The following is a 15,097-nucleotide window of genomic DNA, read 5'->3' on the forward strand; positions in this document are numbered from 1 at the left end:
AGTCATGAAAATTTGATTATTCAGTTGAAATGGTACTTAACCGGAAATTTGCTAGAGGGTAAATAAGCTCTGTGACTTTGGTCTTCCAAGTCCAATGGAAATTACTTCTCAGGTTTTCAATCCCCTAAACCTCTTTATGAATGCTGAGCCCTGCTCAGCCCCACTCTATACTTAAACAGCAAACAGAAAAATTCCTCAGGAGGGCAGTTTTAAGAAGTCTCTATGCTGTTCCTGTGCATTCATGTGACAAAATACAGCCATTATCTTTTCAAGAGAAATGGTTCAGCCATTGCTATGGTTATGTGCTCGGTTGTTCAGTATCTGTAGCTTTAGATTTTCACAGAATCACACAGAATCACACAGAATATTAGGGATTGGAAGGGACCTTGAAAGATCATCTAGTCCAATCCCCAATCCAATTTTTGAGCAAAGAAAAAAGAAACCTCTTATTTACTTCAATAAGTCTGACTTCAGCTTTCAGAATTCACTCTTTAGCTGCCTGCCTTGGACACCAGAAATCTCAAAATGCAGGATTTTAGGCTAAGACTGTCATATATTTGCTTCTGGTTTGAAAGAAGACAACTAGTAAAGGTACAGCTGGATGGAAGAGTCTTGCCTGTATGTCACCAGATTGTTTTTGAAATCTCAGCTTCAGGTTTTCTGCATGTTGTTTCTCTGAGAAAGAAAGAAAGAAAGAAACTCTGAGGTACATTAGACATACTGCCATTCTGGAGCTCGGTGGATGTAGGCCTCTCTAGTAATGGCTGTCCCCCACCAGTCATTGTAAAATTGGTAAAGGAAAGCTTCATTGTGATGAAGTACAGTGTGGTGCCGGAGAGCCAGATGCTATGAGCACTGAAGTCTCAGCTTGTCAGCTGCTAATTTTAGAAGAAATAATGTGGCATTATTCTTCACTGTATAAAAACAGATTAACTCCTCTTTTCAGAACAGGTAATTCGCCTTATTTCAGAGAAATAATGACATGTCATTTCCCCCACCCACTGTATTATTTAGGGAGATGTGTATATGCATCATTCAACCCTTTGATCACAAGTACCTAATTCTTCTGCTTTATTTAGGTCACAGTAAGCTTCAGCCTTTTCCTTTCTTCCTTGTAGGATGACTTCAAAAACACCCAGATATTGGCTCTGGAGCATGAAGGAAAAAAAGTGCTCTTTATTTTTCCCCTCCTCCTTCTGTAATTGAACTTAAATTTAGGTATTTGTAGACAGTGAGAGACATTTCACTTGTGCTGCCTTTTCCATTCTGGAGTCAGTTAAGACACAGACTATGCCAAGTATTTTCTGAGAGGTCTCTGGGACACATTCCTTCACTGTACAGAGGCTCTCCCATTGCCCCAGAACAGCAGCCCCATGTAGCCTTCAACGCTGGACCCTCCATAGCACTGCAGAACTGCCCTTTGCTGAAAGCACACCTTGGAGAAAGCGGCAACAGGAAAGCCATGTCCTGAGCTCTGCCCAGGATGAACTACTCACTGCCATACAGCAGTGGAAGGATGTTTGCCTAAGCTAACTTTTCAGGTAGGAGAGCAACCCGTACACTCAAGCTCTGCTGGGTGCCTGCCTCAGGTCCAGCCCACCACTCTCCTACATCTGATGGGCCAAGAGGTAAAGTCTCTGAGGAGAACAGCACGTTGTCCCCCGCACCGAGAAGAGAGGTACTCCTCTGATCTGCCTCACCTCAAAACCAGAGAGGGCAGCAAGAAGAGGGTTTGTGAGCTCTCTGGCTTATCTGGCCAGTATCAGGAATGTCATTATTCCTTTTGCGTGAAGTAGAAACTACTTCCTCATCAATTAAGTGAGATGTTTTCACTTCACTGGCTTCCCAGACTGTCACTGCAAATAGGTTTTTCTGAAATGCATTTCTGGAAAATTATAGATCCCTCATTCACGGGAGATCTGAATTTCTAGAAAAATGAAGGTCCTTTTTACTTCACCGGTTGATCATCTTCACGTGGGGAAAACTAGTGTTAGCATACTCACCTCACGAACAGGGTAATATCTTACATCACAAGAGTTTGCCCAGTTCTGGCAAAGAACACAATTCAGACCTGTGCTCCAGTTGTTTATCTGCTGTGTTCAAATAATGAGAATATTGTGGCTATTAGGGAAAGAAGTGAAATAAGCTCTCTATTCCATTTGGAAGTAGACCAGAATGAAGTGGCAAAACAGAGGTAAAATTTCAGAGTTTGGGTTGGCTTCTGCATCTCTTTGACACTGCAATTCTCTGAATGAATATTCCTGAAAGCTATCCTTATAAAGTGCTGAGGAAGGAGAGGCGGACTCTGCTCTTAATCTAAGATTCAGGGTCTAAGACTAAGACTCATGAATTTAGGTATCCATGTGGGAAAACAAGTGATGGTGACCACTGTAGGATGAACCAAAACTCTCTAAGCCCCAATGACTGCCTTGACTAGGTCTTGGCTGATGAGCTTAATAGCAGAGAGCTACATGGAGGCATATTAATGTAGGTTTCTCATTTCCCCCCATTGCTGAGTAAACTACATATGACTGAAAGTGTCATATGCTGATACCGTATTAGGGCTGTGTCCTACTTTAAATTTTAGTAATCAGATGAGGAGTTGCCAGTGACTAGGGCCGACAGGCCCAATTACTGTAAAAATGAATCAGGCCTCTGGAACTTCCAAGATAAAATGCATTTATTAAGTTATTTTTATTTTGATACTTATGAGTTGAGATTCCCAGGTTTAAACAGCATGGATCTCTGGTTCTGTCTATCTCATAAGACAATGTACAGCAGACTCTGTGCCCCATATCCTTTACCTGTGTAGCTCATCTCTAGCTTTGTGAATGCATGCTGTACTTAAGCAGAGCCAGTCTCAGAGCTAAGCAAGATCATACCCGAGCTTTCCCATGCCCAGTCTTTCTAGAGCTCACAGATCAGCAGCTGGGGGTTAAGTTAAAGAGCTTACTTTGGCTTTTCCCTTCCAGGGAATCTTACAGCTCAGCTCAGCCTGAAGAGTGCTAGACAAGTCTGGACCCAAGAATAGCTTCGAACCCCTCATTTGATGGGAAATACAGATGTACATTTCTGCATTGCCATGCATGCAGTGTTTGTGTCAGGATGCATGAAAATATGTGCAATGGAAAGGCAGTGGGCATAATCAGGGAGGAAAGCAGAGACCCTCTGTTGTAAACAAAAGATGGCATTAGAAAGTAGAGCAGAACTGGGACATAAATTACTGCTTTAAAATAAAAAAGACAAACTGAGGATGAATCAGTGCTACAGCCAACTTCTGGTTTTAAAGAGACAGCCTTTTTTAGATTTTTATTTTTTTTAAGTACGCATTAGTACTAACGAACACTAATTTTGTAAGAAAAATATTATGATCTATCATAGGCAGTATCACGTATCATTGGCTGGTTTAAGTTAGCTATAAAAATCTAGTTTGCCTTTTCTTCTTAACCCTCAGTCCTGCAGAGTCATACTGTGGATGTCAATGGCTGGCATAAACACCCTAATTCAAAACTGCTTTGTTTGATTAAATCAACAAAGCTTATTTTGTACTGTTGTACCAGACAGTACAAGATTGGCTGTGGCTAAAAAGAAGCAAAGCAAAGATTTGAAGCACTGCACTTTATGACAGTCTTTCAGTAATTTCTCTATGCCTGTCACAACTTCACAACTGCATCCCCTTTTCTAGGTAATAAGATTTCAAAGGTGAGATTTTTTATTTTTTATTTTTATTTAAATTAGCTATTGAAATCTTTCAAAGACATTCAGGCAGCTCCCTCTGGTGGTGCAGCGATGAACCAACACATCGTGCCTAAGGGATGCTGCAGGTGAGTGAGCAATACCTGTGTAATGTATAGAAAAAAACACCTTATCTTTCTTTGTCTGAGGCAAGAACTGCATTTAATAGGTGCTTGAGTTGTATGACTGAAAAGCTGTATGCATGTGAGCGATGATGAAAGACACATGAGAAGAGACCAAGTCACTGTCTAAAAAGTTGGGGGGGGAAAGGAAAAGATATTATCTAGAAACTTAAAAAAGAAACTTTAAAAATTCGTTTATAGGTGTTACAAAAAAGTTCAGGGGTATAATATACTAAAGAAATCATATGGAAGCTCTTTTCACAGTTTTTATAAAGTGTAAATCTCTCAGGACAGCCACATTAGGCAGGTACCAGGTGTGGTGGGTCTGAGTTCCACTCCCAGCAAGCTACAGGCAATAGGTCTGTACCTGTAAAGGATTTCTTCTACCAGCGACTCAGGAGAACTTTTTGTAGTAAAAAATTGGGTCAGGGCTTGACTTTGGAAAATGTTCTCTGTTTATTCCTGTGCAGCATAATATATTTGGCACTGACAAGGGTTTCTTCTGGGTGGAAGAAAGAAGAGGTTGTAGTCTGTGGTCATTCACAGGTTTGGTATTTAAGAGCGGGAGCAGACGTCGACTGCCTAATCTCCTAAAATAAGCAATGCATGGGCTAAAATAATATATCTGTAAGACAGTCCCAGTCTGGCTGGTTATGGGCTTGGTCTACTGGTTTATTTATCAGTGACAGTTGTGCAGTATTTGCATTCATTCTCCCTGTGTCTCCTTCCAGGTCCTCTTTAAAGACTTCTCGAGAAGGGTGTTTCTTACACTCAGGATGATTTTCAGACGGTTTTCAGCCGAGAGCTCTCTTAATGCTAAACTGTTTTGAACAGGCAGATTGGAGAATTTATTAAGCACCAGTAATTGTCTGGGATTTATCTAGTAAGAACTGATTTAACAGAGACAAGATTGGTTCTGGCCACACGCAGTAGGAGGTTTGAGAAGGGAAAGCTCTTTAGGGATCTTAGACTTCTTCCCTGATCATGTCATCAAATGGGGACAGAAGAGTAATTTTACTCTTTGCAGCTCCTCCACAAAATCTAGGGAAGGTCTTCTGGAAAAATCAGGCCCATGTGCATCAGTTTCCTGCTCCAGAGTGGCCCAGGCCTGCTGCAGCCCCTGGTTTCTCTTGCACAAGGTAACACTGCATTAAAAAAAAAAAATGTCTAGCAGTCCTCTGTGAGTTTGGAAGGAGAACAGACCTGCCACAGCTGTGCCTGCACCTTCTCTAAACCATATAGGCTCCAGAAGATCAGAAACATAACAGAAAGGTTAACTGCCTTTTGCACTGAAATGAGGAACCATTTGAGGCTGTAGCGTCCTTGGAGAGGGCTGTTGTGTGGCTGTGATAAATGAAATAACGAAATGAAGCAATACTGCTTCAGAGTCGCTGCAGACTGAGTGGAGAAGGGTCTTGCTCTGCCTTCCCTCCTTGCAGATCCTGGTTGATCCTAATGGCTGAACCTTGCTGTATGCTTTTGGTAAGTGGATCCCATTCTCTACAGGAGAGATGTGAGGCCACTCTATCCTGGAATAAAGAGAAATCCTGTAGTCAGCCGCCTCGTGCAGAACCCAGCGTGCTCCTTTAGCTGCAGTGGAAAATGCGTAATTCAATGAGATCGTGGTACATCTGGCGTCACTTGGTGGAAAACAAGAGCTCTGATGTTAGCAGTCTTGACCTCAAACTACTTGAAGTAGCCGCAAGTCATCTCACTGTGCCTTTGACCCATCTTTTTGTCTTGACATCTGAAACTAGCAGTGATCCATGAGTTCAGAGAGAAGCCCGGTAACACCTGTATGCAAATTGCATCCTTTGTGGGCTGAAAATGAAAACCTTCCTCTAAGTCTTTCCTCTCTGGAAAGGATCCTGCCCATGTTTTACACATGAACAACTGTTATGTGTTCCCCTCAAGCAACCAAATAGTTCTGAAGTTATTTGTAAATATATGACTATCACTATGATAGAATTGAGAGCTTTGAACAGAAGGACAGAAGGAAACTCTCCCTCTAATGAACAGCACCGTGATTTGTAGAGTCAACAGTCGACAGCAACACAGTAGCTAATTTTTTCTCTATTTGCCATTTTGACATGTTCCTAGTTCTCACTTTACCATATTTATCATTTCAGTAATGTTTGAATATACTTTAAATTATAAGTTATGTATACAAAAATGTAAAACGGGGGGAAAGTTGGTTTAACAGTACTTCCAATAGAACAATGAAAACATAGATTTTCATTTTCTCCAGAAACAAAGCCTGCTTATTCCTACCATCCCTATAATTCCTTCTTTAGCCTAATGGATGATGCCTATTCAGTGTATACAAGAAAATTAATACCCAGCACCTCCTATTGCATGTTTAGTAAGTTTTGGCAAACCCTGGCTTTGTAACATGGACCAATTCTACTGGAATTAAAGACAAGATTAAGAAAAATGTGCATTTCAGAAGTAGCAGTTATTAATCCTCAGTGCTCTAATTAGCACTTAATCTTTCTAATCCTGTAAGTAGATACAAAATCAGTGCTGAAATAGACACAGACTGTAATGAAAAAAGCCCTTCATTAGTAGTGTAAAAAAGATGTACTAAAAAAAAAAACACTGTTCTGTTACTTTACACTTCCCAATTTGCTTCTTGGCACTTTTAACTCAAAGAAGGGGAAAAGATCCACATGCCCAAATCCCTTCTTCTGTTTTAACCCATGCTACTAATGTAAATGGTCGAAAATTACGCAGCTGAAAATTCTCCCGTTCCTCACTTCTCTATCTTCAATTCTATAGCCGAGCCCCAGCTCAAGGAGCTGCCCAATTGTGCCCTTTTGTAGTCCCCCTTAATTGGCTCATTTCCATAGGAGAGGACACCTGCCTTGGAGAGCGTCAGCTGCTTGCCCTTAGCCTAACTGGAGAGGGAGCCAAATGGCTGGCTTGGGTAAAACGAAGAGGTTTTGCCAGGCACCACGTTACTACCCGCCCTAAAGACAAACGGGGGATGCACGCCAAGCTGAGTCTTTGTTCACTATCGTCTTCTCCACGGGCTGACCCCCAGCACCTGGGCAGAGCCCTCCAGTGGCAACCCTGGGACCCTCTTCCCCCTCCCAAGAAGTGCTTCCAAAGCTCTGCAAAGCCTTTATTTCTTGTAACGAGGGGTTGTAGGTTTGATCTGCAATGCTTGAGAATTCCCCCTCCAAAAGCAGTAGTAGCTGGATCTCTTCCAGAGAATCCTTTTGCTTGCTCACACACACTCTCAAGAGTTACTATGAAAACTGAAGAAACTGGTAATGAAATGAATATGTCAGTGAAGCAAAAGTCTGCGTGAATTCCCACTGACCACTATTAATAGAAGATGGAATTCTCTTCTGCTGCAACACAATAGACTGTCTCCACAAATGATGTCTCTTTTCACAGACCCTGGCTGTCTCTTGTCCATCTATCTTATTTAAAATAAACTTAGCATAAATTCACTCTAATAAACTTAGCATAAATTCTCTGTAAGCCACAATTAATTCAGATGTATGTCCTAGCTATTACCCTCCAAAACAGTGCTCTTTTTTTTTTTCCTCCTGCATGTTAATGTCCTACTGAAGGCCCACAGAAAATGAATAAATAATCATTATTTTTCTAAAATTTGTTGCACTCAAGTCATAGAGCTTCACACTTATTTAAAGTCTATAGTTGCATTATTGCTGTGGATACTCTTTTTTCTTCCTCACCCCACTTGCCTTGTGAAGTTTGCCACACCAGAGTTCAAAATGTGTCCAGTTCCTCTAATTTTGGCACAAGCAGATCCTTGCACATATGAAAAGCCCCACTTGTCTCAGTAGTAGCTGCTGGGTTTTGAGGAGTCTTGCAGATCTCACTACTTGATTTGGAGCAGGAGTTTTTTGGAGGTTTGGCCCCAACAGTGAAGCTGGAGAATTTTTGAAATTGTAGTTCTTCATCGTGGTTATTTCATATGTCATTTCTAGTCACCTCCACCCACTCATCTGCTATGAAACACAGAAGGCACTGAAAATTTTGCCTGTGACTACATGAAGAACTCTATATGCTCTGGTGCTACGTCATAGATAATGTGCAGGTTGAAAATAGCTCAAGTCGAACTTCCAGAACAGAGTCTCAAAATTGTGCTGAGCTGTTGTCTTCACAAACGAAAGCTGGGGAACACACACACTGTGATGGTCAACACCAGCCAGGCACCCACCCAGCCACTCTCTCTTGCCCTCCTCAACAGGACAGGAAGAAAATAAGATAAATCTCATGGGTTGAGATAAGGACAGGAAGATCATTAACCAATTACCATCGTGGGCGAAACAGCCTCAGATGCAGAGAAAGCTCTGCTCTGGTGCCTGGAGCACCTCCTTCCTCTCCTTCTATGGTGGTGGTGTCTACAGGATTGTTTCCAACACTTTTTTCTCCTCGTTCCTTTCTGTGCCATGTGATGTTTTGCCCTTTCTAAAAGATTTTCCCAGAGGCATGTCAAGCTGATGGGCTCAGCTGTGTCCTTTGGTCTCCTGGCATCTTCTCAGAGGTCACCCATTCAGCCCCTGCCAAAACCTTGCCACCTGTATCCAATAAGTACACATATTTAGAAAAAATGGTAAATTAGTAGCCAATGATGTTTCTTGAATTATGTGCCTGGGATCAAGTCTTTGTTTTGCCTCACAGGTGAATGCTTTAACCAGTGAAGTGTTGGGGAATCTGAACAAGGTATTTGTTGGACCATATTTTGGTACAACCATCTTTTGGTTGTTACATTATTTTTTTTTGTATCATCTGTTTTATTTTGGTATTTATGGATTTTAGACAAGGACTTAAAGTTACTGGTTAATCTGGGTCTTCTTTGTGTAGTCTGGAGATAGGGAATTTAGTGATAAATTTGGTTCTTTGGAGGAGATCCATTGCTGAGGATGTTGAGAAGTGGTAGAAGTTTGTTTCTGCCTTAGGTCAGCTACACAGGCTCTGTGTTTCTAGAGATAATCCTAGAAAATGGTCCATGATGCCTGTGCATAATGGTATGGACTGGGTCATCACACCTCCCGTATCAAAAGTTTAGGAGCAGTCAGTTGTATTCATACTGCTTCTTGTCAGGCTCACAGTATGCTGTGGTAGCTACCCCATCATCTTATACAATGAGACAGTGTGAAACTTTTTTGCATGCATGTCACACACCTCTAATCTGCAAGCGAGTCATGCTTGGGGTTCTCTTGGATGGATGGCTCAAGCCAAGAAAGAGGAATCCAACACAGCTTTTTGAGGTGGGTTATGGACTGTCCTTCAGTCTGTGCCCAGTTTTCCAAGCTAATGGAACTGCTTGGATGGGTCCAAATCTGAACTGGGTGGGATATAACATGCATATAGTTCATACTGGTTCGGAATAAGGGTTACTTCTTGTTTGCATTTTACTCTTTGCTAGATCAGGTGATGTGGAAAGCTTGGATTTAGGGCTGGGGATTTCAAAACACGCATATTTTACGTTTTAAGGATGTAGGAGTTGCTGTTTAAACTAAGGTACAGCAGATTTACATCTGGGTCTCAGTGGTGCTATTGTGAAAAGGTGGTCCGTGGACACAGTGAGCTTACGTTTTTAAGACGGCCTTGGACACAGTTACAGTAGAGCATGCAGGCACAAGTGCACCACTGGTAATGTATGCTTGGGAGACATGGGTCCTGTGATTTCCAGACTAGAACATGGAGGCAGAGAGTGAACAGGAGATGAATCTTGTGATCCTCCTTTTCTTATCCCTCTGGTTTGTGGACTGAACTGTGTTAAAAGGTTATGGGTACATTTATATATATATTTTTAAGTATTTACCTATAGTTATATCTATGACACTTAAATAGTCTTATTTATTTACCAATATTATATCTGTAGATGTACAGATACTTGTCAATGTATATATAAAGGTGGCCACTACAAGATCTCACCTGATAGTCTTGATGACACAGCAATGGAGTGAATGTCAGGAGTCTTATCTGTATTACAGTATAGATATGTAGTTCAGGTCAAATCACAAACCGAGTTAGAGTCACCAGAGAAATATAGGTATCTCTCTACATTTACCCATAGGGGAGACCACTAACAATCAGAACTTAGTGAATACATTTCAATTACAAGCTTCATTTTTAGATGGCTGAAGTTAGATGAGATAAATCTCACCATTTTGCAAAGACAGTGTGGACAAATGCATTATGCAGTGTTTTTTGTCAACCCCTGAAAGAGTTCTGGGACTGTTATTACCCTTATTTGTTTTCTTCAGCTCCTTTATCTCTTACCTTTGAAGTTACTTGTTTTGCCTGTGTGAAAGTGAAGTAAAAAAGCAGGTGACTTATTTTCCTCTGAAACCTGCGTGATTGAGGACAGTGCTTCTACAGCTGCTATTTAGACAGTTGGAGTGAGAAAAAATAGAAAAACAACTCTGCTCTTTTGTTTCTTAAATTAAGTACTGCTTTCTTACTAGACAGAATACTTTATTGTGTAGACTCAATGTAGCACACTTCATGTGCTAACATTGATTTTGATCTACCGAATTAATCTTTGTATTGTATAATTGCTCAAATGCATGTTGCTGTCTCATCTTGCTTAAGGCATATGCCTTATAGTAAAGGTAGAAATAAAATCAGACAAATTATTTGGTCTGAAGAGCACTGAGCATCAAGTGGATACAGATCTAAATCTAAAATTTATAGCATCATGACTACGAAATGGCCAGGAAAACCACAGGCCTGATTTCTGAGCTGTAGGATGAGGTACTTACACTTTTATCTGCTCTTTCCACACTTTCGACAATATCACATAGATTGTGGGACTGCTCATGTGACCTGTGATATTTCTTGTATCTTGACAAGGTACAGAAAATGAAGACCCACTTTTATGTATTAGCTATGCAGTGAGTATGTTTTCATACCTAATTACTGAATTAGTTCTAGTTTACAATTATCCTTAATAAGTCTGGATTAGGAATGGTTAGTAAAAGTAACTTTGCTGTTTCACAGTTCATCAGCTTGAGATAATTTAATAACAAAGACTCATGTTGCAATCAGGGAAAGGACTCCCACTGACTTCAATGGGACCTGGACTGGGACCAAAATGAAGTGCTTGCCATGAGTCGAAATAGCTGACTTTGTCACTGACTCATCATGTGAAACCCTTCAGTACATTGTAGAATCATTTTATTTGGATTTGATTAAACATAAAAGTATTTTGCAAGGCTTTCCAGCTTTGAAAAACAAAGTCATTTACATAAGAGCTAAGCGACCACATAGCTATCCTCTTTTACCCTGGTTAATAGCCTTAATCCTGCAAATATTTATGTATGGTTTTAGCTCTGTGCTCATGATTAGTCCCTGGGAATATATGATTTTCTGACAGACATGTATGTGTTTGCAGGAGGAGCTCTGGTGCTGTAACATTCATTTGCTGTGTACAGCTTTGATGATGGACTGTAAGCTCTGAAGGGCAGGAAGTGTAATTGTATGTCATACTTATTAGTATGGGACGCAGAGGACATAAAGAAATACTGATCATGGCAAAAATGTTTTACATACATATATGTGTGTGTGCGTCTTAAAGGAAAAAATCCTCCTTGCCTATATTTCCAGGTTGACTCACTTTGTCAACTGCTAAAAATGTGCCTTTTATTATTAACACCTTTTATCAATCCAATGAACAATAGAAACTACAACTGTTCTCCACGACTGGCCACATCTTGCAATAATTTGTAAATGTCCCATATTAAAAATAATACACTTATTCAAACTTTTTCAAAATGTCCCGGCGTGAGCTAATGCTTTTGTATTATTATTAGTTTTGACAAACCTGATTGTGTGCTGGCCATTGTTAAAGGGTTGTATCTGCCCCCACACCCACTGAGAGACAAAGAATTTTTAATGAATTTAATTAAAACTTTATGTGTTTTATGGTGTTCACCTCCAGCTGGTGTGCCATTCTTCTCTGGTGAATGAAGTTTCCTCTAATGCATAATGATGTGTTTTATACGAGGGATGTTTGAACCCCCTTCCTAGTAGCCCTGAGGTAGTTTCCATGGTATGACACAGTGATGAAGTATTTAAAAGCAGGTCTCTTAAACTTAAGTGAATTATGTATATGGTTAAATGCACATGCATGAATGCATAGATATGAATCTTAAAATAAGTTCCAGAATACTTTTTTTTTTTTTACTTTTTTTTTTTTTTCCAGAAACAGTCCTTGTGGGCTAGCTTACATGACCCATACTGCTAAAAACTTGCCTGTACAAATGGCACATTGACATGAAAGGGTCTGGTTATTTGACTGCTTGCTTTGGGAGCAGGAAGTTAAATAACGTGGTCCCCTTTGGTCAAAACACTGAAAACTGACATCTGTACCAGGCACAAGGTCCTGCTGATGGTAGGCACTTCTGGTGCTGCTGTAATAAAAATGAACAACAGCAACATGCAGATAGTCATGTTAGCAAATATTTCAGTGCATTTTATGAGACACATCGAGATGCTGCAACAAGCTGGGTCATTCCCACGGCTAGTTAAAGTTAGTGGTGGAATTTTAGTCCTCCAAATCTCTTGTGCTGGTGGGGTTTGCATGCAGGGCCTCTAAAAAAGACAATGACTTGTCTGCCTTCCCTGCAAACTGTTCCGTCAATGTTTCTTCTGCTGAGAATCGAGGTCTTACTAAAGAAGGTAAGTTGCTTATTTGTTTTAGGCACTTGCTTTTCAAAATCTTGAGTCTGGGTGTGGCCAAACTGAAATACAGAGCTGTCTTTTTGTGGTTCTTTGGAGGCTGAGATCTCAGTTGTGCAAGAATCTTGTACAAGTTCCCCAGGGAACGAATGAATGAAGCAAGATGTCTTCAACCAAAGGAACAGGACTTAAGAAGAACTCACAGCTCTACAGGGAGTTGTGAGATCCCCGGAGAAGTCTCTGTATCGGAGTCTACAAACTTTCAGTGGTTTTGCAGACACTGGAAAAACTCGGATGAATGTGAAAAGGCATCTTCATAAATAATGCCTCTCGTTCTGATGGTTGTGATGGTTTGAATAGGAAACTGGTTACAAAATCACCATCTGTCAGTACCTCCCTTTTATATTATTGACCAACTCATTGACATGGGGAGAGCCCTCTATATGGCCTTGTTGGAAAGTGACTAATAGGGGAGGCTTTCCAGGAGGTGAACCTTCAGTGTATCAGCTGGAAAACAAATAATCAGTGCTTATCAAGAGATAAGACCTGTTTGTTGTGAAGAGGGATTTCAGGTTTTGAATAAAAGTGTAATCTTTAACACGGCTTTCCAAGGATTACACAAAAATAATAATAACAGGATATCAACATATGTCTTTTTCTCCAACTGATGAAGAAGCAAAATGATGCAGGAGAGGACCAGCCATATGCTAAATCAGGAACAGGTTTTGGAGAAAAACATAAAGAAATTTGGCACTTGGTGGAGTGCCAAAGAACTTAAGAGTTGCAGAAGCATCATACGCTAAAGAATAACTCCTGACTGTGTGGATGGACAAGAAGGCAAGATGGATAGAGCAGACAGGGGGATGAATAATAGATTGTAAAGGATGGAGAAATACTAAAAGGGAAGTGGAGGAAGTGCTGAAAACCACAAAGACATATTTGTATTTTCCTAAGAAATTAAGAGAATGCTCCTGGAGGTGGCAGAGGGAAAGGATGTGAGGAGCTGACATCCTGCACTGGAAGAAGTCTGACCACGGACAATGAGTCATTTTGTTGCATCGCTCCTGATTCCAGATGCTCTGATTGTGGTCTCCACTGCAGTTTTGTTCTTTAGGTAGAGTGAAGGAGAAGTAAACTTGGCCTGATCAGCTGCAATATACTCTTCGGAGAAGGTAAGGCTTCTGTCAGACACCACAGAGAGCTCTTGGACTAAGTGTACCAGCAGCCAAGCCCTTGGTGATGTTCTGTCTTAGGGGGACAAACATAAGTATCAGGGTAGAGCTCAGCTGGGTCTGTTATCAGCTGGTACATTAGACACTGTGCAGAGGCAGTGTAAATCAGAACAACCCTGGCGTAGTCTGGGAGTGGAGGTGCAGGTCTCAGAATGGCCGCCGTGCATCCTGGCCTGGGAAGTCTGGCTCTGGGGGTGGGCAGAGCTGGATGAAAGGAAGGCTGCACAGGTATAAGGCCATGATTGCATCGTGCAGCGTGGGGGCGTTCACTTCACTAAACAGTAGCAGTCAGGGCATCAAAGGCTCTTCAGCCCACCTCTTGGTAAATCAGTGCTATTCTTTGCCTTTCGTTCACGTTGCCAAGTGTTCGGGCTGTGAGGCTCCTGTATATATTCCTCTGCTCTCCAGCTCTGAAACAATGCCATGCTTATCTGGAAGTTTTTGTTCCTGGAGTTTCTTTTGATGAGTAGTTTTGTGAACAAAGTAAAAGAAAACCAGAGGACTAAGACTTGGGACTACAAGGGTAAACTTGGAACCACTTATGTGCATGACACACATCAGGCTGTGAACACTGACAGTCTTGACATTAGGCCAGTGGGTCCTTTGCAGGCATGAGCAGAAAGGCAGAGCCGTGTGAAAGCTTAGGAGTCTAGGTGTTGGTTGTAGTCTTGCTGTTGAAAGCAGAGAGAGAAAAAATCAGTTAGGAGAGAAGCAAAACTCCCGAAACCAAGACTTATTTTCATGGTTTGTAGATTTTTTTGTACAAGCTGGCTAATTAAGAAAGGAGGAAGATGTATGAGAGTCTGATTTATAGCAAGTTTTATTAGCACATGAAAACGCCACAGCACGGTGAGGACTAAAGAATGAGCTTAGCTTGAAAAAAGGGAGCTTTCTCAGCTCAGCTGAAGGACAGAAGGGCAGAACCCACCCTGCCACAGTCCTTATGCAGAAGAAGGGCATTTTCTGAAATGGTGCTGCTAAGAATATTGTTTTAATGAGTCTTGGAAAAGCGGCCCTCTTGCTGTCCTAGGCAACAGTCCTCGGTTTCCTGCTTTCTCCATATAGCTTTTGATGCCACAGATTTTACCCTACCAAAGTCTTTGCTGTGTTAGAGGAACTGCTCTGACAGGTTTTGTAGGTGGAAAGTTTACGTTAACTGGTCTCAGAGCTGCCAGTGGGAAGCATTAAAAAAGATTTGTGAATCCATGAGTAGGATTGGGGATATTTCCTCATCCTTGTCTGCTCTCTACAGATGCAGGACACAAGTCACAGTCACGGATAAGTTCCTTTTTACTTCTTCACTCTTTACTTTTAGGCCCAGCCTTTCCACTGCCAGTGTCT

The 15,097-nt window shown here is 41.2% G+C and overlaps 1 protein-coding gene and 1 long non-coding RNA gene across 16 annotated transcripts in view; one reads left to right on the top strand and one right to left on the bottom strand.

Moving 5' to 3' along the window:
* DYNC1I1 (dynein cytoplasmic 1 intermediate chain 1) overlaps positions 1–15,097 on the top strand; it is a 190,981-nt gene that overhangs the window by 44,576 nt on the left and 131,308 nt on the right. The window lies entirely within an intron of this gene.
* Positions 3,028–7,709, bottom strand: LOC308190603. Its single transcript, XR_013947366.1, has 2 exons — positions 7,574–7,709; positions 3,028–5,386 (listed from the first exon to the last, which is right to left on the bottom strand). It is a non-coding gene; the product is annotated as an uncharacterized lncRNA (long non-coding RNA).

The sequence above is a fragment of the Anser brachyrhynchus genome (genome assembly GCF_964034855.1).
Source record: "Anser brachyrhynchus genome assembly, chromosome: 2".
Classification (NCBI taxonomy): domain Eukaryota; kingdom Metazoa; phylum Chordata; class Aves; order Anseriformes; family Anatidae; genus Anser; species Anser brachyrhynchus.